This window comes from Stigmatopora nigra, chromosome 15 (assembly GCF_051989575.1).
Source record: "Stigmatopora nigra isolate UIUO_SnigA chromosome 15, RoL_Snig_1.1, whole genome shotgun sequence".
NCBI classification, from domain to species: Eukaryota; Metazoa; Chordata; class Actinopteri; order Syngnathiformes; family Syngnathidae; genus Stigmatopora; species Stigmatopora nigra.
The window spans coordinates 7,468,777-7,474,224 of NC_135522.1; positions in this window are offsets into that span (position 1 = coordinate 7,468,777).

The following is a 5,448-nucleotide window of genomic DNA, read 5'->3' on the forward strand; positions in this document are numbered from 1 at the left end:
AGCAATGTTACGTCACTGGAATACAGCACAAAGTAATCATTTTCAGACATGGCCTGTCCGACTTTAAGAAGAAATAGAAACATATAGAAGAGATGCGGGCACCGGTGTTATATTTGTTTTGGGTATAATGATCACAGGGGGTGCTGGAGCCCATCCCTGCTAACTACGGGGTTCAAGTCGGGGACATCCTTATTGGCCAAGCAATGTAATATGATCATCTGTGAGGGAGGAATCCGGAGTACCCGGAGAAAACCCACAGAAGCCCAGGGAGAACATGCAAACTCCACACAGTCAGTACCAAACTCGGATTGAACTCTTGACCCCAGAACTGTGAGACCGAGGCGCTAATCACTCGGCTACTGGGCCACCCTGACTATAAACTCACGTTCATTCAATCATTCACCCCAGCTGACTTTGGGAATCAGACGGGGAACCTCCTGAAATAGTGGTCAGCCGGAGGCTATGAGAAGATTGACAACCATTCAAGCTCACACTCGGTGGTTGTTCCTTTATCGGTGTATTGAAAAAGTACAGCACCGAGCTATTTAAAAATTAACTATTTATTGGCCAAGTGTCTATTTGAGAAAGACACACCCTAATCCTATCTTGGATCATGTAAGCAACAATATTAAAATGTGTGACCTCCATTACCTTAAATTTCAAGTTCAAATCATATCGACGACATTACTCAATGTTACCAACAACCATAGGTGTCCAATTTATTGAAATTGGGAAGATCAATTCACGGGAGCCATGAGTTTATTGAATCTACTAAAATTCATTGAAATACTCTGTTACCTTGTTTCCCTTTTAGTGAATACTTGAGAGGGAAAAAAATCTTCAAGTTAATAAGTACTGTTTAGTTTATACAACAGGAAGGGAGTTACATAACAGATCTGGTTGCCTTATGAAATAAGTGTCACACTTATACTTTCAAAAGTGCCGTTACATCAGGCTTCTTTAGAAATGGGTGTGGAAAAAATACCTCATATAATTTGCAAGGCATCTTTTTTAAACGGTCATTCTTAATCACCATTTGGTGACGGGAATAGTAAAAGATAATTATGTGGCTATTGTCATAGTGACAGTAGTTTTGACATATTATTAGATTATTATATCATCATCTTGATGTTTCATTGAAAGTTGTTTGTTTAGAAAATATCTAAGAATATCTGATCTTATAGATAATGAAAGAATGAACTGGGAGTGAACTCAAGCAAGAAATTTAAGCAAGAATTCTCTAAATTTTAGGCAAACATCTCAAGTCTGACCTTGTAATCATCCATGTGTAGATGGAAAGGAAATGCCTGCATAACAACAACCACGCAAACATGCCACACAAGAATTTACAAGAAGGCTGTCAGATGGTTTCAGTGCCAAGGGCGATGATAGATGTCCAACCATGTGGCATTTTTCATCCCTTTATTGTGAATTTAATTAGTTTGTCTAATTTGAATAGGGAGGGTAACATCTGCTAGTTTGCTCGTAGTTAAAACGGATTGGACTTACTTCTAATCCATTCAATCTCACAAATTTAAAAGTCATCTAAACACCATATCTGAAGTATAAAAAGTACGTAAAAGACTTCTGAGTATTGTCTGTTGTGAATCTCTAAACACGAAAGAAAATAATGTATAAAATAGCTAAGTAGGAAAACTGTGTGAAATACAAAAGTACATTTGTCTATGGGTACAGGTTGCTCAAGTTTGCATTTGTCATTCGTACTTTCAGTGCTTGACATAACAGGCATTTTGGCTGCAGATCAAAAATGTCACTGAGTGTTACCACATTAGGTAACTCTATGCGGCCCGTAGAAAGGAGGCCAACTTCTACTTTGCTGCTGTGGAGTTGCAGCACAAATTTGCTGCAGCACATTTGATGACCTCCACAACGATAGAGTAAACATACGATGAAGGGGAAACAAGTAGAGATATTAAAACAAAACACTGTTGTGCTCCAATAAGTCAAGAACAGTTTGTACCAGTGATTGTAAACTAAAAGTGATGAATGATACTAATGTTTTGCCTGTGATTATCTAACTGTGTCAGACACCCTTTTGTCCTTTACCAAAGATTTTCCCTCCTGGTCTATTTTGGGGTATAAATAGGATCATGCATAGCACATGATGGTCATGCCATAATTTGTCAATTTTAGCAAACATTTCAAAATTCTTAATCACTTTAACCTTTGTGGATGTCTTGTTTAATGTTTTTTTTTTCAGATTCACAGTCTAATTCGATTGAATGTCTATTGCTCTATATGATAAATCAGTTGATTTCTATCATTGCCAATGGTCGAAGGTTTATATGAATAGAAATAACTGGATTTTGCAGTATTGATATGATGGTCGTTTTATGAAGATAGATAGATAGAATATAAACAAAACAACATTTATTTCACATTGTAGACACACTGTGAACCTCCATCATGCAGAGGCCAGACCAGATGCATTGGTGTAGCTATAAATTGCCCATGACTCATTTTGCTAGACTTGAGTTTCAATTTCATAACAAATAGTATGTGAGCTACTTGCATAACTTACTGGTTCTGCATTTCAGGTGGTTTAAGATTGACTAAAATCATCCACACTCCATCAGGTGTCTATAACATTACACTATTAGTCACAGCATTATGAGACTGTTGTGCATTTTAAAAACATTTAAAAAAGCAGGAAAGAGCACATGTTTGGCAGAAACGAAGAGCCTGCATCAGACCTGCATATCTCTCCGTGATTCTATTTTCAGCCTTTGAAACACGTCACACTGTTGCCAACGCAACGCTTTTCTATCATTTGAAGAGGGGAAATGGGTTACTGTAGAAGATGCTATTTTTGTGTGTGTACTGAAATAAATAGTGAGACGGGCATCTTCTAAATTGCAAATTCTTGAATTCTTTCAAGTATAAGAAGATACAAAGTAGTTTTTAAGACAATAAAATGATATAATCAAAAGGATATGAAGTAAAACACAAGAAAAAGTACAAATTAAAACCAATTAAAATGGTTTGGGCTGATCTCCGGGAGTTAAAAAAGTTACCTTTGGAAAGAAAAACAGCCTCCAAAGCCGGGCCATTTTCAGTGTGTTAGCAGGTGTGTCCTGTATAGCAAAAAAGGAGATGAGTTGAGACAAAAGGTACGATCGTTACTTGCCTATTTCAACAGTCAGAAACAAAGCAAACATTCCATACACCGCCCCGCCCCCTCCACCCAGGTAATAAAATTAGTTTTTGGGAGAACCTTATTTTACCTACACAGAAAACAAAGAATCATAAATTCCACAGACCTCCTGACTAAACACTAAATAATATGTAAAAGAAAACCTGACCAGTTGGGTTATGAAATGCATGGCGTCAATTAAAAAATTGTTGGCCCATATTAAGTCTCTAATTTGGGAACAAAAGGTTTGTTCAGACAAGCACTTAAGCATCACCAGTTATATAAAGGATATTTTGCAGTTGCATAATCTGTTCCGGGCCAACCTGTGCAGTGCTTCTTTCGCCTGATTGTGCGAGCAGCGTGGGATCGATTCCCGCTCGCTGGCAACGTAATTGCAAGTGGGAATAGTTGTCTGTCTTTATGTGTACCCTGCGACCAGTCTAGGGTGTAGTACTCCTTACACTTGAAGTCACCTAGGGTAGTCTGCAGTAAATTAGTACTGTGCTTATAGTGTTATGGTTGCTATCGCCTCTTTTAATTTGTTTGCCATCTATAAAGAAGTAACTTTCTACATACACAAAAAGCAAAAATGTACTTTTCCTTTGAGTAAATAGTAAACAAGAGGATTTGGGACATGTTTACTGTGAGTAAATTAGTGAATTAATTAGTGTAACATTACTTTTACATGAGTAGATGCTTTAAAACTTTTTATATCTCTGCATTATAATGGACAGAACAGCATTGACTGCTAATATTCATCAAGTATTGTTTACCTTATGATGCCTGAATAAGCTATTTGTCCAATCTCTATTCAGCCACTCTTATGGGTTTTGAATTTAAACTGCACAAGTTGTGACCTTGCTTGGGTTAGCTTTGATTTTCTTGTAATGAAGGAAATGAATGAAATGTCTCGCCAACCCTTGAGGAAAGTCATGTGTATCCCCATGTCTTTATAAGATGCCCTAAATAATGTTCACATGAATTCACTTGAACTAAAAAAAACTATTACTATTCTGTGACATTTTATTGAGAAAGGCATTATGTAATGCCCATATATGCAAAACTCCATTAATACAGTGATTGAAGAAGACTTTATTTTAACCAACACAAGAATACAGGAGATTTTCACTGCAAAAACATGCAGTAATTGTTTAAAATGGACCGGACACCTCTTGCAGTCAAATGCATTGAAACATAAGCTTTCACATTCCATCCTCCTGCTTTAATTGAATTGCGGAAGTCTTTTGTTGCCACAGGCAGCCAATGATTATTTATTTATTTCAATAATTATGTAATTTAAGGTCAACTTCTGTACCCCTTAAAGCTGTTGCTTTACAGTACACTCTTTGTCTGCAAAGCCTTAACATTTAAATGCTAAGAATTTTTGTTAGTGGCTCAAATCCCACAACCTTTGTGGCTCATCATGTGCTTATAATTTTAGCAGATCTTCACTTTTTTTGCACTGCTAAATGAACTTTGTAAGGACACATTTTTTTGTGAATTAGTTGTAAGAGTCTTACTTATAATATATACTTTTATACATCATTGTAAAGATTATAGGTCACATTAATGATAATGGAATAGTTTTTATTTATCTTGGACTATTTTTTTCAGGTTTCCCAAAACTTGCTGTCCTCAAGACATTACATTTGTGGTATATAATTTTTTTTTTACAGGAAATAGACAACAATGTACAATAACTTAAGGCAATAAGTATCACCCATTCCTTTATGTTGTTGTGCCTACTCTCTTTATAGTATTATTGTTGGACTGGCATAATGATCTCACGGTATGAGGCAACCACAGGAACAGACTGGGAGGAAAGAGAATAGGAGGATTTGTTGAGGACAATGAACAATCAAACGGGTCATTTGAGGTTTGTTGACTCTGTCTTGTGTTCCAACTTCTCACTGTAACTTATTCACTACTTTTTAGGAGCTCAAGTTAATTTTGATTAATATTTCCATCAGTAGAATAACATTGTATGACATTCCTCACATGGATGTCTTTTTTTTATAATTGAATTTATATGTTTACAGTATTTTGTAGTTGCTGTGTTTGTACATGATCAATCCAGGCTATAAGAGGAAAGGTGGGTGGCAAGGATGAGTCATCCTCCATCTCAGTTTTGAGTTGCTGGTGCTAATGCAGAGGTGAGTCAGGCTCAATATCTCACTGTGATGTCAGAGCTGTCGCTGCTCTGCTTTCTCAGTCACACACACAAACCGTTTTAGTCTTTCTGCATCTGCAGCATTGGGTTGTTTACTGACAACAATACAAAGAAAGCATCGTAA